This window comes from Schistocerca serialis, chromosome 3, assembly GCF_023864345.2.
Source record: "Schistocerca serialis cubense isolate TAMUIC-IGC-003099 chromosome 3, iqSchSeri2.2, whole genome shotgun sequence".
Classification (NCBI taxonomy): Eukaryota; Metazoa; Arthropoda; class Insecta; order Orthoptera; family Acrididae; genus Schistocerca; species Schistocerca serialis.
In genome coordinates, this window is record NC_064640.1 from 882,955,766 (window position 1) to 882,981,691 (window position 25,926).

At 43.4% G+C, this 25,926-nt stretch overlaps 1 protein-coding gene across 4 annotated transcripts in view; it reads right to left on the reverse strand.

Annotated features, from left to right (window-relative positions):
• LOC126471109 (filamin-A) overlaps positions 1-25,926 on the reverse strand; it is a 531,904-nt gene that overhangs the window by 489,522 nt on the left and 16,456 nt on the right. The window lies entirely within an intron of this gene.

Here is a 25,926-nt window from a genome sequence, read left to right on the forward strand (position 1 = left end):
TTGGCCACTTAGGTCACCCGATCTTTCTCCATTAGATTACTGGTTGGTTGGTTGATTTGTTTGGGGGACGAGACCAGGAAGCGAGGTCATCGGTCTCGTCGGATTAGGGATGGAAGGGGAAGGAAGTCGGCCGTGCCCTTTCAAAGGAACCATCCCGGCATTTACCTGGAGCGATTTAGGGAAATCACGGAAAATATAAATCAGGATGGCCGGACGCGGGATTGAACCGTCGTCCTCCCGAATGCGAGCCCAGTGTGTTAGCCACTGCGCCACCTCGCTCGGTTTAGGTTACTGTTTCTGGGGTTAGCTTAAGAGCGGAGTCTACAATGGAGAATGGAAACAACGAACGAGCTCTGATCAGCAGTACAGCAGCTTGGATTGTAGCTGACAGTGGAATTTTTGAATTTTTTTTTTATAAGATGCATTTGAACCATCAGCTGTTTATTTGTCCCATTAGTCGGCTCATGGTTAAAATGAATTTCGTAAAATTCTTTACGGCTTTTTAACCTCATTTTATGGGAACATTTAAAATTCTTGAACATCTTTTGTGAGGAAATTACACAATTAAACCAAACGTTAGATCACAATGTTTGATTTATTATCCGCTGCATTTTTCCTGTTGCCCATTCTTTTGTTTAGTTTCATCGGAAACTTAAGAACAGTACAGCTGTTCATATAACTTGTTTGTTCAGAAACGCTAATACTAACGCCCCTCAAAGCATCCACCTTTCCTCTTGACTCACTCTGTACTGACAGTGTATAGGGCACGACTAGGAATTCAACATAGGTGAATAGGAAGATGCATCTCTCAACCGTTCTCGAGAAAATCGAGTTCGAAAATTTTACGATTGCTTATATACCTTGTATGAACGCTAGTATTTAAGGAGTCTGCGGCGGAGCGAATACGCGCTTAGTTTCATACGTGCGAGGTCTCTGGAGCGCATCTCGCTGCAGATACTTCTCTCATTCCAACGTAATTCTAACAACAGATTTACTATGGTTGTTTAGAATTATTAATATTTAGCGATTCATTTATTATTTTAATGATCTTCATCCCGTAAAAAGCAGAAATTTTTCCTGAAGAGATTGGAAATAAAGGGGCGCGCTAGAACTTTCCGCGATATCAATACAGTCATTTTATTTATATTGTTGTATCTATATTTGTGAAAAGTATAATGTGTAACCTATGGTGTACTGCACGGATCAAGATGACACTGTCCGTAGAAACATGGTTGGTTGGTTGGCTGGCTGGCTGATTTGGGGGAGAGGACCATACAGCGAGGTAATCAGTCCCATCGGATGAGGGAAGGATGTGGAAGGGAATCAGCCATCCCCTTTCAAAGGAACCATCCCGGCATTTGCCTGAAGCGATTTAGCGAAATCACCCAAAACCTAAATCAGGATGGCCGGACGTGGGTTTGAACCGTCGCTCTCCCGAATGCGAGTCAGGTGTGCTAACCACTGCACCATCTCGCTCGGTCGTAGAAACATAGAAAACAATTATTGCAGCGTACATAGTATGTAATGAACGCCGAATTTTTAAATGTGAATTTTTCAATGTGTCTGTTGCAAAATAAACTTGCTTTACATTGACAAACGGTTCGCTGTCATCACAAAATTTCGTGGCACACCACACATATTTGTTGTTAAAATTACGTGGGAACGAAAAAGTGCCAGCTGGGAGATTCGATTCAGAGACCTCGTGCTTATGAAATTAAGAAATTACTCGCTCGACTGCGACAAAGTATATAAGAACGCCCAAAATTTCAAATCATTTTCTCGAAAACAGTTGAGACCAGCGTCGTCTTCTTCACATATGTTGAATTCCTAGTCGTGTACTATGCACCCTGTCAGTTGGAATCAAATCTGTGACAGCAACGACACACTGTCTCCTCCTTAGCGTGATACGACACCTATAACTTACTTTTTGAAGTCCCACGTAGTTCTACGCGGTCAGTTTACATCAGGTCGCTTTGGACGGCTACTATTTCCAATGGTTTTTCACCAGTAGCATAAACTAACAGTACTAGGATTGTTGGACAATTTGTAAGTAATATGTTACGTTTATTTACGTTCAGAGTCCACTGCCAGTGGCTATACTACGTAGTGAATCGCTTATGTTTCTCGATAACAATGGTTGGATGAGTGATTTTTACGTGTGGAGGTAACTTGTTATTTTACAACATTATAGAATTTTCTGGGAATGTGGGAGGGTGCTGTGAGTGGGCGAGATGAGCTGTTTGTTTCCGGGGCAGGTCGGTGATAGAGGGAACAATAGAGCACGTGCGTCAGCAGCAGCTAGTCTAGTGGCGTTGTTTGTTCAACACTGCCCGCATTCCACAGCCTCCTGCCTGCGTGGCCTCCCAGCTCACATCATTAAATACTCATTCCGTAACATTACAACCACAGCCAATCCTAAATGTTTACAAGCTACGCTGGTGTATCACCTCGCTACACACACACACACACACACACACACACACACACACACAAGATAATTTTAAGCAAATGAAGAGCGTCTTAGTAACTTTACATTACGTACTGGAAGGCTGCTAATTAAATGCAGATGAATAGAACACTGCAAACTTAACGAAGGTACGAGCATACGGAGTAGGTCGTCATATATATGTCTAATGGCTCCAAGACTTCATATGACACTGAACCCAGTATGATGTCCTGGTCGGGAACGTTCATCAGAGACGAAGGTACCGTCTTGAGTTCCCCAGGGAAGTGTGATAGGACCGCTTCTTGTTCACTATATACACAGCCGGCCGGAGTGGCCGAGCGGTTCTAGGCGCTATAGTCTGGAACCGCGTGACCGCTACGGTCGCAGGTTCGAATTCTGCCTCGGGCACGGATGTTTGTGCTGTCCTTTGGTTAGTTAGGTTTAAGTAGTTCTAAGGTCTAGGGGACTGATGACCTCAGAAGTTAAGTCCCATAGTGCTCAGAGCCATCTATAGTTTGGTCCATTGATCGTGACCGGGCCAAATATCTCATGAAATAAGCGTCAAACGAAAAAACTACAAAGAACTAAACTGGTGTAGCTTGAAGGGAGAAACCAGATGGCGCTATGGTTGGCCCGCTAGATGGCGCTGCCATAGGTCAAACTGATATCAACTGCGTTTGTTTTTTAATAGGAACCCCCATTTTTATTACATATCCGTGTAGTACGTAAAGAAATATGAATATTTTAGTTGGGCCACTTTTTTCGCTATGTGATAGGAAAGTGTAAGCTAATAAGGTTGTGTAGGAGAAAAAATACGAAATGTTCAGATACAGCATAAGTAGTGTCCTGGTTGACAGTCACGTCGTTTAAATATCTGAACGTAACGTTGCAAAGCGATATGAGATCAAATGAGCATGTGAGGTTGTGGTAGGGAAGGCGGATGGTCGACTTCGGTTTATTGAGAGAAGGCCAGAAATGTGAATCACCACCATTAGGTTAACATAACGGACTGCCCTTACTACGTTCTTAGCCTGAATTCTACACATTTTAGAGGAAAAACACTTTAGCTCTAGCACGAACAGTTTGATGGTATAATTTTAAGTGCATTTGAGTTTTAATCTATGCAACAAATCTTGCTCGCATGCTATTCCAGTAGCTTGCTAGCCTGTACCAGCTATCACACATGTCGTGTACGATTTCAATGCTGCTGTTGTTATAGTGCGAAACCCGTTGTTTACATTGAACGGGTACGGAAAAACCCAACGCAAGGCAGGCTTCTGCGAATACTAGTGTAGGGTTACAAATGAGCAAATATAAGAAAAAAATGCAATTTCGAAAGTTATGTAATCCATATTTGAATGAGATTTGAAAACTGCCACTGTTTTATATAAAAGACAAATGAAAACTACTACCTGTGCCAGTCACTTTACTTTCCTTTCACGACACGTTTGGAGGGATTACAACCTGATCTTCCGGTGTGTCAGTGGATAACACGAGAATTTAAAATTCTCGTGTAATCGACTGATACCCATGAAGATTAAGGTGTGAGGTATCGAAACGCGTCGTAGATGAAAAAGGTGATTGACACACAATTGTTTAGGATTTTATGCAATTTCGAGTTTATCCTAATACTTGTTGGTCAGACTGTACACACAGATAAAATTTCAGCACATTGTTTGTGGAGGAGTTTCGGCGAGGTCACACGTCAGTGTGAAGGACACTGAGCTGTGATGGGCGCTGCCTCGGCAAACACAAGGAGGCGTCTTGCCTCCTGGCGCATGACGGACCCCTGCTCAGCATCAGCCCGCCAGGCTACACTATGCCCTTGCATCGGTTCACTCCAAAACAGAACACAGGGTCACGCCTTCTATTCCTCGACGAAATGGACACAGGCAGACGTGAATAGTCTGAGGTTCCGAATTATTTTCGTAGCTTTAGTCAGGATGTGCCCAAGTTTCGTGTCAGATGCGCCACGTATACGATGTGTCGCCTATCAGAAAATTAGATCAACATGATGGTCTGCTTAGATTCGAGCCGTTTGGATAACAGTGGACGTAGCAAGCACAGAAGATTAATGTGGTTATTTGAAGCGCTGTTTTAGTTCCGTGTTCCACATCCCTCTAGGCTCATTGTACCATTTTTCCACTCTGCATTAAACGCCGATTAGACAGTTAATCGAGCGGTGTAAGGCGCTGCAGTCATGGGCTGTGCGGCTGGTCCCGGCGGAGGTTCGAGTCCTCCCTCGGGCATGGGTGTGAGTTTGTCCTCATAATTTAGGTTAAGTAGTGTGTGAGCTTAGGGACTTATGACCTTAGCAGTTAAGTCCCATAAGATTTCACACACAATTGAACATTTGACAGTTAATAATAGTTGGCTATAACTTCGCTGGAGCTGTCCATGCTTGTCAGTATCGTGCAACCTTCTTTATCTCTACATAACTGCTGCAGCCTACATTTATTTCAGCCTGCCTGCTGTAGACAAATTTTCGCCCCTCCACACTCTTCCCTCCATTACTAAATCGACGATTCCTTGATGGTGCAAGGTGTCTGGTCAACGCATCTCTCCTCTTAGTCAACATATGCCGCAGGCCGGTGTGGCCGTGCGGTTCTAGGCGCTTCAGTCTGGAACCGCGTGACCGCTACGGTCGCAGGTTCGAATCCTGCTTCGGGCATGGATGTGTGTAATGCCCTTAGGTTAGTTAGGTTTAATCAGTACTAAGTTCTAGGCGACTGATGACCTCAGAAGTTAAGTCGCATAGTGCTCAGGGCCGTTTGAGCCAACATATGCCATAAATTTGTTTTCTGAATTTGATCGGGGAGCACTCAGCCTCGTGATGCCAATTGAGGAGCTACTCTACCGAATAGTAGCGGCTTCGGTCAAGAATACCTTCATAACGACCGGGAGAGCGGTTTGCTGACCCCACGCCCCTCCTATCCGCATCCTCCCCTGAGGATGGCATGGCGGTCGGATGGTCCCGGTAGGCCACTCGCGGCCTGAAGACAGTGCTTTTTTTCCTTTTTTCATTAGTTATTCGATCTACACATCTTCAGCATTCTCCTGTAGCACCAAAATTCAAAAATTCTATTCTCCTCTTGTCTGAAGTGTATTGTCCACGTTTCACTTTGTTACAAGGCTATAGTACAAGAAAATGCCTTCAGAAAACATTTCCTAAAACAAATTTTTATTATATGTTAACGAATTCCTCTTTTTCAGGAATGCTTTTCATGCTGTTGTCAGTCTGCTATGCTTTCTGCTTAGGCCAACATCAGTTACTTTGCCACCCAAATAACGAAACCCATCTACTAATTTCGGTGTCCCACTCCCTAAGTGTTTTAATCTAAAGTTTTACTGGATAGTGATCACGCAGTCTACACAAGCCACTGCAAGTTCCCTTCGGCGGGGACCACTTAACTGAACGTCCGTCGCTCAACATAACGCTTTAACAGCTCTCGGGGGCAGAGGCAAACGAGATACAGAGCACGCCAGAAAGCGAAACAAAGAAACTTGCGTTTGGGAAGAGCGAAAGATCAGAGACGACAGCATCTACCATAGTAGTGTGAATCATAGTGCAGTACGTGCAGACATGAATAGCCTCAGACAAATATAACGCCGTATGGAAGGCAGCCAATCGGAGCGACTCGGTAGCGTGTACCCTGGCGGCGACAATGCGCCCTTTGTTTACCGGCTACAGCTCCATTGGCTCCGCTCTCTGCTTATTTGCCTAACAGACAACACGGTCGTGAATTAGTGTTTCGACGCTGTCACACTTCATCGGGATGAACCAGGCAGCAACGCAGTTAGCGTTCGTCCTGCCGAGTAAGTCAGCAATTACAAAACTGTATTAATGGCTTAATGTTTAGTAGTAGGCGCAGCCGCCAACATTTAGCAGACGACGCTGTTATTTACGAGAAAATTCTTTCCTATAAAATCTGTAGTACTATTAAATATTGAGAACGACAGGATTGTAATCTGATGCAGAAACTGGGAACTGGCAAATGTAAATGTGTGTGTTACACGAAACTTATAAAAAAAATGGTTCAAATGGCTCTGAGCACTATGCGACTTAACTTCTGAGCTCATCAGTCGCCTAGAACTTAGAACTAATTAAACCTAACTAGCCTAAGGACATCACACACATCCATGCTCGAAGCAGGATTCGAACCTGCGACCGTAGCGGTCGTTCGGTTCCAGACTGTAGCGCCTAGAACCGCACGGCCACTCCGGCCGGTAAACTTATCAATATAGTAGCTTCGGACTGCAGTGTTAATCGCTATTTGAGTCCGTCGTGTTAGACAAATATCGAGAGTAACAATGTATGTTCGTTTGAAGTGGAATCACCAGCTCTAAGTGAATAAAATAGTGAAATCATCACACAGGTTCAGTTCTAAGCGAAGCAAATGTGGGGAGGGTGGGAGAAAACCTTGTATTCATTGGTAGGATAGTGAAAAACTGAAGTTCACAGAGGGTATCGACAGGAGTGACAGTGATTTTCTGTTGTGATTTTATAAACAAAGCATAGCCTACATCACATACCCTATTGCGATAACCCGTAATATAGGCTGCATTCTGTTTATGAAATCATTAAACAAGCTCGCTGTTTCTCCTGGCACTTCTCTGCTAACTTTTGTTTTGTAGGGCACTTTGTGACAATAGCAATAAAATATGTGAAATAGACAGTATTTTTTTCATAAAAGCGTTAGTTTGTCTAAAAGAGACTACTAGGAAGACACTTGTACGCTCGTAAGTTTAACACTGCACAAGTTGTGACGTTCATATACGATTGGACGTCAAGTGTATAGAAGAGCACCGCGAATGGTCACAAGCATATACTGTATTTACAAAAACTTGAGCTGTCATTTCCAAAACTAATGTTATTCACCGCTTCATCTCTAGCTACCACCCTCCCTCCTACACTAGAATTTCCAACGGATGAAGGAGGATAAGTATATCTTTCCGTCGAAGAGAAGGTCGTTAGAGACAACTAAAAAGCTCTGATAGGACAAGGATACCGAAGAAAATGTGCCTTGTCCTTTTCCATCTCGGGATTCGCATTAAACGATTAACTGAAACTAAGCAAAAGCTAAATCTGCATGAGCGGTCGCGGAGAGGGGGTTTAAGCCACTGGTCTCGCATTCCAGCGGATGGCAGTTCAGATCCCCGCCCGACTATCCAAACTAAGGTTTCTCTTCATTTCGTCGTCGGCAGAACGGAAAACCTCTTTTTCCCTTCCAATGGCAGATTCATTACTTCAGCCGTTGCGCCATTTTGCTCTCCGTGTCTAGAGAGTAACTGTGGCACGGACTTTTCAGTTATACTACTTCACATTCGACAGAAAAGAAAAATGCTCTCTTCAGTTTCCGTAATATCAGCAATAAGGCTGACAATGCTTTGGCTGATCTTTGATGTAGCACTTCTGTCACGAACTTCGCTCAGATATGTTACGCACTTTTCTTTGTATGTGAACTACAGTAATTTAATATTTATTCCTGTCACTATCTGACGAGTTGCCAAACAAAACACTATCTTATCATAGTCTTCCGAAATTTACGTAACGTCAAACACAGACATCCGCTTGGAATACAAACTTCCGTATGAAATACAAATGAAACCATACGATGGCCGCTGTGGTTTACAGATGGCAACATACCAGGAAGTTCCTTTGTCAAATGCGTTTCATGTTAAGCGTAGTACAATTGTGAAAATACGTCGCAGTCTCCAAGAGCAAAGGAAAATCGGCGAGCGTGTAGTCTATTCGTATAGCGTTCGAACGCTGTGAATCACATCAGTGCCACATCAAATGTAGAAAGATCTGAAGATGTACAGTGACAAAGCACAGCATTATTCACAAGTACAAGATTGATCAAACACAATTTAAACCCATATTGTGTTTTTCATTTTGCGTTTTATCTCACGTAAGCTCTTGAAAGACTCACCAAGGGGACTGCTAAAATTAGAACTTAAAATTAGCAACTGAAAGAGAGGATAGTTACGCACTCAATAACGCTGGACTGTATTGCTCCACGCAGAACCAAAAAATAGGAAGCTTTATAGTTTACACGCTAAAAATCAATCTCTAATAAAGGAGACATCTTTTTTTAGTCATGAAATGTGGTACTGTCCACAAACAAATCACTGGGAAATGGAACCTTGTATTATAGTTGCTTGTAAATATCCGTGTTGTACAAGTGTTAGACTTCAAGGCGATTTACAACATCCGCCTAAGATTAAGATCCGACATTTGCTTATTGTATTTTGCTAACTATAACTAGAACAATCATTTGAGCTGACTCTAGCTCTCCAATGTCTGGGCCTGGTGGTAAGTGCGTGCCTGGAAACCGAAAGTTCACGGGGTCGAACCCCGATCTGACCACTTAAATTTTCAGTCTGCTTTTAACCTGGACTCAATCTCTCAGGGATGTGAAAAAGCTGTCAGGAACAGCACGTTGTTCGGATTCGACGTCACTCTGTAGGTCCCTCTTCCCCGCTCGATTCTTAGGGTAGATTAGAGACACTCAAGTACACGAAGTGTCTTCTAATTGAAAAGTCTTGCATTTAATAATAATAATAGATTATGTCATGGATATTGTTTTGTTTCTACATTTCAACAGTGGACTGTAAAATCGGCCATATGCAGGAATGGGGCGGTAAGGGTCCAAGCTGTTTGGAAGGTGGACGGAGACATTCTGCTTTGAAAAATGTTTTCGGCTACGCTGTATAAGTCGGGTTGCGTGCAAGTCTGCCTTGCATGTATTGTATTGTATTGTATGTTAACTGGGGACCTAGAAACGACGGAGATGCTCCGTTCCCGCCGCAGCCGCAGTGGTCCACAACCCCAAGACGACTACCGCAGTCCACTTCACCCCTCCGCCACCCCACACCGAACCCAGGGTTATTGTGCGGTTCGACCTCCGGTGGACACGCCCGCCCCCCCCCCTCGCCCCTCCCCCCCCCCCTCCAGGGAACGTCTCACACCAGACGAGTGTAACCCCTATGTTTGCGTGGTAGAGTAAAGGTGGTGTACGCGTACGTGGAGAACTTGTTTGCGGAGCAGTCACCGACATAGTGTAACTGAGGCGGAATAAGGGGAACCAGCCCGCATTCGCCAAGGCATATGGAAAACCGCCTAAAAACCATCCACAGACTGGCCAGTCCACCGGACCTCGACATAAATCCGCTGGGCGAATTCGTGCCGGGGACCAGGTGCTCCTTCCAGGCCGGAAAGCCTTGCGTTAGACCGCATGGCCAGCAAATCTGCCTTACTACAACAATTACGGGGCAAACAAATTTTTCCTGGCAATTTGAGATGGCGTTGATATCAACGACATTTCTCATGGTAGCCATAGTGGCTATTTTTTGCAAAATCATTTTCCCTCGTCAACGTACATTTAAAAGTCACAGTTTCATACTTACAAGGGAACCTCCCCATCGCACCCCCCTCAGATTTAGTTATAAGTTGGCACAGTGGATAGGCCTTGATAAACTGAACACAGATCAATTGAGAAAAAAGGAAGAAGTTGTATGGAACTGTGAAAAAATAAGCAAAATATACAAACTGAGTAGTCCATGGACCACATAGGCAACATCATGTCAGTGTGAGCTTAGGAGCGACGTGGTCCAGTGGTAGCGTGAGCAGCTGCAGAACGAGAAGTCCCTGGTTCAAGTCTTCCCTCGACTGAAAATTTTACTTTCTTTATTTTTGCATAGTTATTATCTGTCCGTTCGTTCACTGACGTCTCTGTTCACTGTAATAAGTTTAGTGTCTTTGTTTTACGACCGCATCGCAAAACCGTGCGATTAGTAGACGAAAGGACGTGCCTCTCCAATGGGAACCGAAAACATTTGATCGCAAGGTCATAGGTCAACCGATTCCTCCACAGGAAAACATGTCTGATATATTCTACACGACACTGGTGACGGCATGTGCGTCACATGACAGGAATATGTTGTCGACTCACCTAACTTGTACACTTGGCGAATGGGTACAAAGATTCTTCTACCTTGCCCTATTTAGGTTTTCTTGTGGATGTGATAATCACTCCCAAAAAAGTGATGAAAACATAAGAGTTTGTCACATAAACTGAAAATAAAAAATTAAACTTTTGACTCTATGGGAGATTTGAACCAAGGACCTTTCGTTCCGCAGGTGCTCACGTTACCACGAGACCACAGCGCTCCTGCGTTCCTAATGTCCTTGATATTGCATATGTTCCCATGAACTACTCAGTTTGTATATTTTGCTTATTTTTTCACAGTTCCACACAACTTCTTCCTGTTTTCTCAATAGATCTGTGTTTAGTTTTTCAAGGCCTATCCACTGTGCCAACTTATAACTAAATCTGAGGGGGGTGCGATGGGGAGGTTCCCTTGTTAGGACTCCGTTTGTTAAGGAAGGTCTTTCACTGCGATGCCAGCATGCCAAAAACTTTAATGAAATTTTTGTCATGTTGGTACACGTTGCACGATAATTTAAATTGCGTTTCAACTTTATCTGCCAAACAGTTTTGTTTATTCGACTTTTTGAATTAGTCATGTGAATTGTTGAAATGGATAAACCTGAATACTGTACCATCACAAAGGTCTCTGTTTTGGAGGGACTATGGTCACTGTGTGAAGGCTTATAATAAGTCTGATACAATATTTTCTGCAATTAAGAAATGGTTCGCCGTAATTTTGACGATAATTCAATGTATCCGCAGCTGTAAACGTTGAGAAAGTGCACAATATGGCATGGACGATCGGTAATTCAATCTTAATTAAATGCTTGACTATGAGACCTCTGTGTGGGATGGGTGCTGAATTTGCTGAATTCAGACGAAATCAAAAACTGTTTCCTGCTTAAAACACAACTGATGTGCGCCGATTTGTTACTACGGAGGCAGTGAAACGGCAAGCAGAGCAGTTGATGGAAGCAGGTAGGCCGGTGCCAAAAGCAGATGAAATAGACTTCGTTTACTGTAAAAGTTATCGTTTTCTGTGATGTGAAAGGGATTCTTCTTGGTTATTGCCGGGAAAAAGGTACAACAATAACTACAGAATACTACTACTCGATGCTTGTGAATCAACTGAATGAATAAATGAGAAGACAAATGAATAGCAGAAAGAAAAAGTATCAGCTTTCATCAAGTAAATGAAAGTTTCTTTGGCAGTGCGAACGCTGTCGATCTGAAGTACAAAGTGTTGGAATATCTGCTTTATTTACCAGTTTGGAACCCCGTAACTTTCACCCATTTGAAAACACGAAACAGGAAAAGTCGTTGAAGGAAAGGTTTACAGTAGCTGCATATGGGTATTTTTTGGGTATTTTTTCGGGTTTTTACCTCACTACTACTACTACTACTACTACTACTACTACCTGTTATGACCTGCAACTTTAATGAAACCGAAAGCAATATTGCTGCAGACTGCCTCTTCAGAAGTAAAATACGTTTTCAATGATGAATTAAGTATTTATCCACAATATCAATGCAAGTATTCACTAGACACCACTTAGAATATGGATAACACATGCAACCAATACTGTATGTGTCTACGAGAATTTACGGGAACACCTATGTAAATGTGTCTTTTTATCTAAATTTTTCCTTGCTCTTACATTATGTTGGAAATAAAGGACAAAAAAGACACAGGGTATATTTTTAGGGGATTACTAACGGGAATGTGCTAGTACTGACAATAGCTTCACAATTTCAGGTCGCAGCGAGGAATTTCCTGTTAACATCGGCATGTTTATGTGCCTTGTCTTATCTACGGTGGTCATATCAGTAAAATGCTTGTTGACTGGCTCAGCAGAATACTATCGTGTACTAACAGCGTCCGATCACAGGTGTTTCAGCTTTCAAAACTACCTGCACCTGACACTTAACTGAAGAAGCTTCCACAGAGCTTTATTTGGGTTCTCCATAAAGGCCCTGCGCTGAATCGTTGTGTACTTCATAATTAAAGAAGCAATACAAAGCTGCGGGAAAATAAGAACTGAGAAAATCTGTCATGAGAGCCTCTTTCGTCTCTTCTGTTGAAGTTTCAAGTCTCTTGCTCTCGTGAGAGCAGACGAGGTAACAGTGAGGCATATCCCTATTAAAGGTTGTAGACGCTGAAGAAAAACATTAAGTTTTGGACGCTGCTGAGTCTGAACTAAAAACCTGTTTATTTCCCTCTTCCTCTTCTTCCTCCAAGCTAACTGTTCATTTTCAGCACATAAGATATCTGTCGCGTAAAGGATCACTGCCGTCTTCATTTCATGTTATACACTTAGAACTTGTCTACGAACGTGAATTAATGCGACGTTCACTTAGCGCTATAAGACTACAATTTCTCCAACACAAGAATTAAGTTTGTACAGAATAAATAACGATGAGCACCTATTCGACAGGTAACAACTGCATCGGCAATTTTACCAGAAATGGAAATTACAGTTACGTTATTCACTAACCGATGGAGGTTGTTAGCGCTGCCAAATGATCTATTAGCGCTTCTCAGAGCCATCTCAGGCCACATCATTTTCTCCAGGAGGCTCGACATTTAGCGGGCAAGATAACTTTTCTTTAGAGGTGTCCCAAGAGATTTGGAGCACCCGTTTTGCCTGAGGAATGTTGTGTCGAAGAAAAATCTGAGGTAACTGCAGTCACCTGACTCACGATTATCAATTAATGCTATGCAGCACAATAGGGCAGACTGGAAAGTTCTACATGTAATTCTAAATGAAAACTCTACAGGTATCAGTTTTCCAGGAAAGTGTCTCCGCTCTTAGATTCATGACTGCGGAAAAGTATTTCGAAACATTTGCGAAAGGTATGGAGGCATTCTTGAGAACGTCGCATTAGAGATATGCAGATACTCGCAAGGGAAAAGGTGTTGAAAGAAACAGCTTCGTCTGCCTTAAAATGCAGCGTCCCTGGCATCAGATCATCTAACGCGTACAGTGCGATTCTTTTGTAGGTTGAATTTTGTAATACTGGCCAGCTTAGAAGACGTACGGAACCAATATCAGCAGTATTTAAACCATCCACTTGCAGCTACTAGACTCCCAATTTTAAATCAGTGTGGTCACAGACACCAGCTGTGTCCCCATACATGCAGATGAAAGACTGTACATACTAGATCGCAGAGCAGCAGCAAATGCTGAGGGCAACACTCCAGCAGCTGCTGCTGCCGCCACCAATCACGCCTCGAATATGAGTGCGTACAGCAAACCACGGGCAGTTTGCCATTACGTGAAAAAGCATTGCGCCTGTTTGAAGTTGTTCGCAAGTGTAGGTTTCACTAGCCTAATAAAAGACACTATTTGACGCGATTTGTGGAACGATTACTTTGAGAACTAGGCGGTGGGCGGTGTGATCTGCCGTAGCCACTTTTCGCCCACTGCATGATGCGTAAATTCTAACTATAGACCGAGCGCATTGGAATCGGAGTGAGGATGCGTGGGGATTGAGATTCATTCACAGTCTAGGAATCTGGAAATGTTCGGCAGTCGTAGGCAAATTACTGTGTTGGTGACAGTTATGAAGAAAGGTAGGAAGATTAGGGTTTCGTTCCAGTCGACGACGAAGCCATTAGAGACTAAGCAAATCCGCCGCGTCTTTTAGAAAGGGATCATGTCGACATTTATCTTAAGCGAATTAGAGAAACTAAGGAAAACCTAAACCCAGTTGGCCGGACGGGGAGCAGTGATTAACTTGGCTTCTGAAATTCGCTGAGTATTACAGTAGCCAGTGCTCCAGGAACTCCGAACGTCTGGAAGCAAGCCACTAAGTTTCAAATAGTATAACACTTTCCGCACCCTGTTTGGATACAAGAGAGGCGTGAAAATAAGGAACGTGGATTGGTGCAGTTGAAACATGCGCGAGCGCGCTTCGCGTATCTGCTTGCAAAGGGCGTAACGCGACGTTGTGTCTGACAAGACAAACTAATAGTGCTTTTTATGGCTGCCATTCGAGATAAGAGTAGTCAACAATTACTGGCAGTTCTGTAGTAGCGATGGGCTTTTTCTGCCGCTCTGGAGAGAGGAATTGCTGGTCTGTCGGTTCTAACTGTAGCACTTTCCAGCTAACAATCGCTTCCTACCGGAAGCTGCTGCAATCTCTCAGCAACAACTTCCTGGTGAACAGCTTTGCTATTCCACTTATGCGGTAGGATTTTAGTGAAGCATTAGCCACTGTCGTGTGACTAGAGACGATGGCTGAGCAGAATATTCTGCAAACGGATCAAAATGACTGACTGCTCTCTCACATTCTACACATTAAACACATTGTAAAAACTTTGTCCCGGACTGCACGTTGAACTGCTGAAGTAACAAAATTAGTATGAAAGAGAAACATTCGACACTTTTCTAATCATAAAGACAGCCCATAACTTCGGGAAAAGAATGGAATATGCAAAATCACTTGCAGCTATATAGGCTACTCTGGCAGGACAATAGCCGTCTCCTTGAAAGGAATCATAAAACTTGGAGACTTAGAAAAGGAGACTAACTTTGCAGAACAGCTGCTTAATGAACGCCACAGTTACAAGTTGCAAAACGTAGTTATAAACAACGCCCACTAAGGAAGAAAGACGAACTACCTTAAAAAATATGGATGTCCATCCTGTTGCATGGACGAGGGACTTCAGCTGATGATGTACATGAGGAAAGTACCACCACAGCTGAATCTTTAGAATGACTTTATTGTCTCACACGACTAGTATCGGAGGCACATTACCGCCATCCTCAGCCAAAATAGTATTAGATTTCCTTGGCACACTTATTGTTGAGTCCATGTTACTATCGCACGTGGGCTAGCTTTCCTCAGGAGAGTCTAACTCGTCACCGTATTGTCTCTAAAAATCGTTCAAATGGCTCTAAGCACTATGAGACTAACTAACCTACGGACATCACACACATCCATGCCCGAGGCAGGATTCGAACCTGCGACTGTAGCAGCTGCGCGGTTCGGGACTGAAGCGCCTAGAACCGCTCGTCCACAGCGGCCGGAGTCTTGTCTCCAATGCCAATGGCGGTAATGTGCCGCCGAAACTAGTCGTGTGAGACAGTCATTCTCAAGATATAGCGGTGGTGGTATTTTTTCTCATATACCTTAAAATAATTGAAGTCTATGAACAAACGGCTACTTGGCCAAACTTTATACTGAATGATCGGAAACAGTTCCCTTCTCACCGCTTCTATCCGTAGATACTGCAAATGAACTCATTCAGAGTACTTTGTAAATTACTTCTCCCGCTTATATGCCCTAGATTTTACTTTATTTCCGTTATTACAGTTCCACTTGCCCTGTAATTTTACTTTACACAGTTACAATTGTTTCGCTTACTAGATTAGTCTCAAATTTCATGAAGCGCCTGACTTTAACTATTATATTTGTTGAAGAAAATATTATCTTTCTTAGTCATGCCCTTGAAACATGTTACCAAAATTTACTGTATTTTGTTTAATTTTCCTTCTCTGAACAATTGTTAAAATTTGTCCATGTAGTTCATTAACTCACTGTGCAATATTTTATCTAAGAGACAGTATTACTTAATATTTCATCTAAATAATTCTCCTCACTTTAATCTTACATCTAACTTTAATAATAGTCATTTCTGAAAGCCAACAGACTCTTTGGATGCACCTAGTTTAAAATCTTTGTTCTACAAAATTAGCAGCCACATACATTTATCTTTGTACAGACAAAAACAGGTTAAGTGATAAATATTGTAGAATATTTCACAAATTCCATATGATTTTCATTCAAATGTATAAAATATTATACCAAGATCCAACTGAACCGTAAATCAACGGAAAAAAACCACTCCCTACCTAGCCATTTAAAATTATTTTCATTAATCACGATGCATTTCGAAGACTTTACGCCTTCACGTGGTAATAAAACTGTTTCAGTTTTTTCCAATATTGTTCACGGTAATGTATAGCTATTACAGGATGTAAAATAATTGAATTCATCGTTGAACAAAGAAAATTACTAATTTATGACAGAGAAATACGCCACTTTTGAAGAAATGTGAATTAGGTAAATGCAATTTTCTCCCATGTGCGCTATGTATCATCGCCGATACTAATCAGTCAGCTCGCCTGCAGGGCTCGCTACGATAATTAGACAGCGAAAATGTTGCAATTCCACGCACAGTAAGTTCCCAGTTAACTTGGTGCGAATTACACGTGCACAGTTCGGAAACATCTGAAAGAAAATAAAACAAAGAATGGAGTAGTCTTTTATAGTTGGAACGAATATTTTTGTGCAGAACACAGTATTATGCATCTGTCATGTTTTGCCTCCAAAAGAAGACGCGGGCTTTAATCACACTATCGATCACCACAAGAATATTTTTCCATTGCTTCGCATTTCATCTTCAGGTACATGCATAAACTCTACCCTTTTAACATATTCACTGCCTATTCCCTGTCTGTGTATGCCTAGCCTTTTCTCTGGCAGCTAAAGGTCGATTATGTCCAATCTGTTGCTTCCAGCAAGTAACGCGTGAGTAATGCAGTGGGATTTCAACTGTGACGTGTGGCACTTTTTATAAATAAAGTAAATAGAAGTTTCCGGTAAAAAAGGATGTATGTGGTGTCTGCTCTTTCCGAAATGCCCACTATGTTCGGATGTCGGAATGACCAGCGCATCTGCCTAGCACGCAGGAGACCCAGGTTCGAATCCTGGCTCGGCAAAAATTTTCTACTTGATTTAAATCAGTTCCCGCTCACGACCAATGTAATTCCCTTGTATATAAAACCACGTGTTATTCGAATTATCCGTGCTTTTCGGATATCCTTGCCGTCTCGGACCAACATTAACCCCCACAAACTGGAGAAATTGGAAATTTGTGGGAACGTTCTTACAGGACCACACTACTGAGGTCATCGGTCTCTAGGCTTACACACTACTTTAACTTACGCTAAGGACAACCCACAAACCCATGCCCAAGGGATAACTCAAACCGCCGACGGGGGAGCCGCACGAACCGTGGCAAGGCGCCTAGACCGCGCGACTATAAGGCGCGGCTCATTCAGGAGCTGCTTGTACCTCTGCAGCAGTTCTTCAAACGCAGCTTGTTACTGTCGTGTGTTGTTTTGCTTCATTCAACGGGAAATGGATACATTTTAACTTTTAATTTTCAATAATGTTACTTTGATGAGAGCATGCTAGCAAACAAATATCCAAGATACACATACATAGATGGAGCTAAGCCTCTGAAACGCATCTTGGCTAATAAGCGCAAAATTGTGTTTTAATTGCTTTGCCAGTTAACTCCTCAGCTCCCTTTGACGTAACTGGTGCTGTTGAATGTAGCTTGATAGTCGACAGCAGGTAGGCAATAAGCATCCGGGTCGGTCCTAGGATTTTACCTCTCACTTGTCATGTCGCCCGCCTCCGACAGCGTTCGTCAACGTAAAAAATGCCGAGTACCACCATGGTTCAGAGTGCACATTAGACTGTAGGTCCCGCTATAACGCTAGCAGAGACCACACAGCAATCGAATTTTTGAAATTTTTTGTATTTGGGACACGTGAAGTTCAGAGCTCAAACAAAAATGGTTCTGAGCACTATGGGACGTAATTTCTGAGGTCATCAGTCCCCTAGAACGTAGAACTATTTAAACCTAACTAACCGAAGGACATCACACACATCCATGCCGGATGCAGGATTCGAACCTGCGACCGTAGCGGTCGCGCGGTTAGAGCTCAAATATTAATGCCCCAAAATAGTTCGATGTAACTCGAAAAAATTCTCGAGAAAATCGACTTCAAGTTTTACGACCGTCTTTAATATGCAAAAGCAAGGTCGATTTTTCTCGACAGGCGGTGTAGTAGAGTGCTCGGCTGCCAAGTAGGTGTTTTAGGTTTCATTCCCGGCTGATGCATATTTTTAAACAGAGGTTCATATTCTACTAGCAGTTCAGCGAAGTTTAAAATACCCAGAGATGGAAATAAAAATCAGTAGTGGTCGAGACTGGTAATCGCCGGTTCGAGTCTCGTTTCGGTTTTTTTCTGTTCAGTTCGAATCCGTAAGTCATTTAAACACAAAATTCATCGAATATATACTAATTAACAGCTATCTAATTGTGATTTTTATAAAAATGCACTCTTCTTATTCCTAATTATGTCCCACACAAAAATCCAGTTTTCATTGCAAATGTAAATTCTTAATTACTGCTTTTAATAAAAGATTGTTTACATTGAACAGTATTATAAATTAAATTCTTTTTCAAGCTTGAGTATTTTCCTCTTCATGGAAATGTTCATGGTACATGCACATTTGTTCAGTATTTTGGTAGGTCTGGGAATCGAACCCGTGGCACACACGTGGTAGGCGAACATTCTATCTCACAGTCTTCACGACCTGAAGACGAAAACTGACCTTGCTTTAGCTATTTTCTCGAGGAATTCTGAGAGTTGCATCGAACTGCTTTAAGGAATTAGTATTAGAGTTCTGAAGTTCAGGTACCAACAACACAAAAAATTTCAAAAATCCGATTGCCGTGTGGCCCTCTTGTGAGGAAGCTAGTTGATGGCATACTACGACCAGTGGGATCATGCCTAGTAAACACTGTAATGGTGAAACCAACTTCAGGGTTGACGACAGCTTTACCTCGGTATTCTGCGTACATTGACACTGCATCAGCTAAAGCTAATTAGAAACAGTGGCTGAGAGAACGACATGTTAAAGAGCAGCTACTGCTAAACAATCCGCTGGATGATAGTAAGAAGACTGTTTCAATCGGTCGCATAAAAGGAGAAACAGGTTTCAACAGCGAACACCGACAGCTTCCGCCTAAGCCAGCAGAGTAGGCCGCCGGATGAAAACCGGCTTTCGCCGAAGTCATGCCACTCCGTCTGGCTTTAGTTTCCGACGACAGTCATCCAATCCCCGGGGCCATATTGTACACCACGATAAACACCAGTACAACTTCCTGTCATACCTAGAAGGCCAACAAATGGAACGTTCAATGATTACTACAGTGAATTACGAGGGCGTTCTGAAAAGTAATGGCTCCTAATTTATGTGAAAACTCAAAGCTTTTCTAATAAAACGTTCTACAGCTTTATTCGTTATTTCTACATATTTGCAGCCCTCTGCTGCTAGAGGGCTTCGACTTGTAGCGCACAAGTATTACTTAACTATGTCAGTGCGTGAGAAACAGCTGTAATAAAGTTTCGAATTCGAAGAGTTCTTCTGCACATAAAGCACTCTTTCTTTCAGCATGACAATACCAGACGACACACGAGCGCTATGAGAAACTTAACAATCCGACGCCTTGGATTCATTGTCGTCTATCATTCTCCATACAGTCCGGACTTGGCTCCATCAGATTTTTATCTCTTTCCAAAACTTAAAGAACACCTCCGAGAGCCGGCCGAAGTGGCCGTGCGATTAAAGGCGCTGCAGTCTGGAACCGCAAGAACGCTACGGTCGCAGGTTCGAATCCTGCCTCGGGCATGGATGTTTGTGATGTCCTTAGGTTAGTTAGGTTTAAGTAGTTCTAAGTTCTAGGGGACTGATTACCTCCAATGTTAAGTCCCATAGTGCTTAGAGCCATTTGAACCATAACAGGTTGTAGTAGCTCTGTAGTTAAGGTAAAGCAATTTGGCTGCATTCCACCAAATTTAAATTCGCTGTTACTTGAATTAAAATTAAAGCTGTCAACCACGGGGTTAGTCTGAATACCAAAGTGCTTTAGTAGTCAAGTCAGATAGTCCCACACTAAGGGAAATGGGCGTAGGGGAGCAGATAGGGGAATCCTGCATTGCCGTTCTAAGCAAGATCCTAGTGGAGGTGATTTGTCGTTGCCTTCTTCCCACCTGTTACGCAGTGTCAAGTGTGTATCTGTAAGGTGTGGATGACTGATGAGTGCTTGTACTGTGTAGTGATGGGTTCGTGTTGATATGGATGAAGGGATGGAGAGGGTCAATCCCGGTACCTGTCACATGCCCCCACTTCCGGAGACACTGCAGAAAGCTTTGGAATTTAATCCCTGACATTAGCGCAAATACTTGTGATCAGGAATTTTAAGCCACCACCTTTCCTCCCCTTGCCAGCCAAATGCTGGCAGTGAAAATTTTCCACTACCAGGATTCAAACCCGCTAACGCTTGACAGTAGCGCAACCGCACAGTCGTAAGTTAGCGACATCGGCTACAGAGGCGCGAGTGCTTCACTAATCATGACTTTAATGCAATTGACTTATCCAACCAGTTGTAGAGGGACCTACAGTTTAGCAAAGATGCTGAACCACGTTGCAATTTAACATTAACTAACATTGCCAGAAGTGGAACTAATGATATATAAATCCACTGACTGCGAATCAAACCCAGGACACTTTTATTCATAGACTGACACGTTACTACTGAGCTACCGAGCCAGTCCACCTTAAAGACCACGTCCGTTTCCCCTAAATTATACACTATGCGATATGATGTTGGCCTTTATGAGGCATACGTTCAATCAAGTGCTGGATGGTTTCTTGGGGAATGGCAGCCCATTCTTCACGGAGTGCTGCCCCGAGGAGAGTTATGGATGTCGGTCGGTGAGGCATGGCGTGTCCGGATGGCCGAGGCGGTTGCCGGCACGGTAGCTCAGCGTGTTCGGTCAGAGGGTTAGCTGCCCTCTGTAATAAAAAACTGAGTTAATGGATCAACGATGAACTTTAACAAGCGTCATGGGACGTCCGCCCCGAACAAATACAACGACCAATAACGAACAAAATGAGATAAGAAAGGCGGTTAAGCCGGCCGCGGTGGTCTAGCGGTTCTGGCGCTGCAGTCCGGAACCGCGGGACTGCTACGGTCGCAGGTTCGAATCCTGCCTCGGGCATGGGTGTGTTTGATATCGTTAGGTTAGTTAGGTTTAAGTAGTTCTAAGTTCTAGGGGACTTATGACCTAAGATGTTGAGTCCCATAGTGCTCAGAGCCATTTGAACCATTTTTTGAAAGGCGGTTAAGGCAACAGTTCTAGAGAAGCAGAGCATCTGGTTTCGAGTCCCCCATCCAGCAAAAGTTTTCAGTCTTCACCACTGATTTATTTCAATGCCTGTAGGCGGATGAAGTCGTAATTTCTCATAATATAATTTATAACTTCTCCTTTTTATACCGTTTTTTGTAGGGAATTGACAATATTCCGATAACTTCATCACTAGAGACAGCGCGATATCAAAATAATTTATATCACCTTTGTGCTTTTCCAATTTAAGTACTACACACAGCGCCACTGTTAGAATATTTTTTATTCTTATGCGAATTGGAAAAGGTCATCAATTGGAGATATTTCCAGTAAATTGTACGTGGACAGTTGAGAAAAATCTCTGGTTATTTAAAGACTGGTGGTCATGGCATAACAGACTATGGTACTCTGAATAGCTTAAGCTGTTTCACCTGCCTTATTGCAGCAAAGATTCGGTTCAGTACAGCAGATGCTACCACCATACCTCAGTTGGAACCACCGTCTTAACTCTAATTAAAGTCCTATGGGATGACTGGATGGAAGTCCAAGTCTGACGTTCAGCCGTTTGTCTGCAAGTTTTTTCAACTGGATGCCACTCCGGCGACGCTAGTAGTCCTATGGGGGAAAGGGAACCTACAGTTAACGTGGAGTTCGAAGCACGTTTCGTCTTCACATAATTGAGAGGTGAAGGCTACCTTAAAGGCAGACTGACAAATTTCAGTGCCTGAACAGAACTCGATCGCACAACCTTATGGTCTCCAGGCTTCCACTTACCACTAGGCCGCCAAACCCGTCACTGTCTTAGTAAATTCCTGTCAGTACTGACTCAGGTAACATCTTTGAGAGACTACCAGCGAAGCTCTCACTTTCAGTGACGCTATTGTGTACTGTACGATAAAGTATTTAATCGATGAAAACGTTGCCATGAAACTGGTTTGGGTTTGGTAAAATACACGGTACGATCGCTCTGTACATTAAGGTGACAAGTCATGGGATGCCTCCTAATATCGTGTCGGACCTCCTTTTTACCTAGTGTAGTGCAGCAACTCTTCGTGACATGGACTAAACAAGTCGTTGGAAGTCTCCTGCAGAAATACTGACCTATACTGCCTCTACAGCCGCCTATAGCTGCGAACGTGTTGCCGGCGTAGGATTTTGTGCACAAACTAACCTCTCGATTACGCACCATAAATTTTTGGCGAGATTTATTTCGGGCTACCTGCGTGGCCAAATCATTCATTCGAATTGTCCAGTCCGCAGTTCGTGGTCTCGCGATCGCGTTCTCGCTTCCTAAGCACGGGGTCCCGGGTTCGATTCCCGGCGGGGTCAGGGATTTTCAGCTGCCTCGAGATGACTGGGTATTTATGTTGTCCTCATCATTTCATCATCATCATTCCTGAAAAGTGGCGAGACTGGACTGAGCAAAGGTTGGGAGTTTGTACGGGCGCTGATAACTGCGCAGTTGAGCGCCCCCACAAACAAAACATCATCATCGAATTGTCCAGAGTTTTCCTCAAACCAATTGCGAACAATTGTGGCTCGGTGACATTGTGCATTGTCATCCATAAAAATTTCATCGTTGGGAACATGAAGTCCATAAATGGCTGTAGATGGTCTGCTGGTAGCCGAACATAACCATTTCCAGTCAATGGTCGGTTCAGTTGTACCAGAGGACCTAGTCAGTTCCGTGTAAACACAGCCCACGTCATTATAGAGCCACCACAAGCTTGCACAGTGCCTTTTTGACTACTTGTGTCCATAGCATCGTTGGGTCTCAGTCACACTAAGCCTACCGCCAGCGCTTACTAACTGAAGTGGGGACTCGTCCGACCAGGCCACGGTTTCCCAGTCGTCTAGGATCCAGCCGATATGGTCACGTGCCTACGAGAGGTGCTGCAGGCAATGTCGTCTGTCAGCAAAGCCACTAGCGTCGGTCGTCTGCTGCCATAGCCCATTAACGTCAAATTTCGCCGCACTGTCCTAATGGATATGTTCATCGAGCGTTCCACATTGGTTTCTGCGGCTATTTAACATAGTGTTGCTTGCCTGTTAGCACTGACAACTCTACGCAAACACCGCTGCTCTTTATCGTTAAGGTAGGCTGTCTGTCACTCCGTAGTGAGAGGTAATGCTTGAATTTTGTATTCTTGGCACACTCTTGAGACTGCGCATCTCTGAATAGTTAATTCCTTAACAATTTCCGAAATGGAATGTCCCATGCGTCTAGCTGTAACTACCATTCCTCGTTCAAAGTCTTATTTCCCATCTGGCGGCCATAATCACGTTGGAAACCTTTCCACACGAATAACCTGAGTACAAATGACAGTTCCGCCAATGCACTGTCCTTTTATACCTTGTGTACGCGTACTACCGCCACCTGTATACGTGCATATCGCTATCCCATGACTTGTCGCCTCTGTGTAGATTTCTTCTATTGTAGTCTTATCATACGCATGGACGACAGTAAACTTCCCAAAGCGGTGTTCTACTCACAAGGGAACCTCCCCATCGCACCCCCCTCAGATTTAGTTATAAGTTGGCACGGTGGATAGGCCTTGAAAAACTGCATACAGATCAATCGAGAAAACAGGAAGAAGTTGTGTGGAACTATGAAAAAAATAAGCAAAATGTACCAACTGAGTAGTCCATGTGAAAGATATGCAATATAAAGGACAGAGTAAGCTCAGGAGCGCCGTGGTCCCGTGGTTAGCGTGAGCAACTGCGGAACGAGAGGTCATTGGTTCAAGTCTTCCCTCGAGTGAAAAGTTTATATTCTTTATTTTCGAAAAGTTATGATCTGTCCGTTCGTTCATTGACGTCTCTGTTTACTGTAATAAGTTTAGTGTCTGTGTTTTGCGAACGCACCGCGAAACTTTGCTATTATTAGACGAAAGGACGTGCCTCTCCAATGGGAACCGAAAACATTTGATCGCAAGGTCATATGTCAACCGATTCCTCCACAAGAAAGCACGTTTGATATATTCTATACGACACTGGTGACGGCACGTGCGTCACATGACAGGAATATGTTGTCGACCCACCTAACTTGTACACTTGGCGAATGGGTACAAAGATTCTTCTACCTTGCCCGATTTAGGTTTTCTTGTGGATGTGATAATCACTCCCAAAAGACGGACAGATAATAATTATCTGAAAATAAAAAATTAAAATTTTCACTCGAGGGAAGACTTGAGCCAAGGACCTCTCGTTCCGTACCTGCTCACGCTAACCACGGGACCACGGCGCTCCTGGCATCAGATTATCCTAGATGTTGCCTATCATGCACATGAACTACTCAGTTTGTATATTTTGCTTATTTTTATCATAGTTCCACACAACTTCTTCCTGTTTTCTCGATTGACCTGTGTTCAGTTTTTCAAGGCCTATCCACTGTGCCAACTTATAACTAAATCTGAGGGGGGTGCGATGGGGAGGTTCCCTTGTCAGAACTGTCGTGTGGAAAAGCGGCTGCTACGTGGCCAACACCTGCGATATAAAGATACCATCAAACGCCACCTCACAGCCTGTGGCATTCCGAGCAAACGTTGGGAGGAGCTTGCATTGCGCCGATCAGAGTGGCTCTCAACTGTACACAAGAGTGTGCAACAATTCGAGCACATCCGCCTAAAGAACCTGGACGATAGATGAAAGCTCCGTAAATCTAAGCCCAAGCCTAATTACATCTATACGTATAATTCCACTGGGCAACTATATTGCTCTCGGTGCGACCGGATCTTCAAAGCAAAGCTCGGCGTTGCAAGCCATATCCGAGCCCGCCACAGTACGGACTAAACGACTGACGGAGTCGCTGTCGCCGGACACGGCGAGGAGGACAATCATCATCATCATCGCTAATTGTAATCTTTGTACCATAACACAGGACGCCACGTAATGAAGTTCGGGAATGCTAGCAGCGATACTACTGTCAATAATTAGATTAGGGTTCAACATCCCATCAACAACGAGTTCATTATATATGGAGAACAAGCTCGGATTTAGAACGGACGGGGAAGAGAATCGATTGAGCCCTTTCAGAGGACCATCTCAGTATTTCACTTAATCGGTTTAGTGAAACTACGGAAAGGCTAAATCTGAGTCGCCGGACCGGGATTGGACTGTCGTCTTTCCGACAGAGTACAGTGGGTTCATCACTGCGTCACCACGCTCGATACTGCCATAATAGTGTCGATGTACATGTAATGGGGAAAGGTATTCTCAACGAGCTACGAGGCATTTAATGTCTAAGGATATTCTGATGAACCAGAGTCAGCAGCAGGTCGTTGTTTGGCTCCCGGCGAGACATTTGGAATTTCAGTTAGACCAAAAATGGAGTTTTTCCATGATATTAGGTTGATGCATGAGTTCGTAGCGATTTTGTTTACGTTTTTGTATTCTGGTACCTATCGGTTTATTTATCGATTGTCTTATTTACGGTTCATTGTTGCTATTTGAGTTTACATATCGTCATTTTGTCATCTGGAAATAGGTAATGGAGCTGTAGGCGCTAGAAAATGGAGTGCCGAATGGAGACATCGGAACATATTTCTAT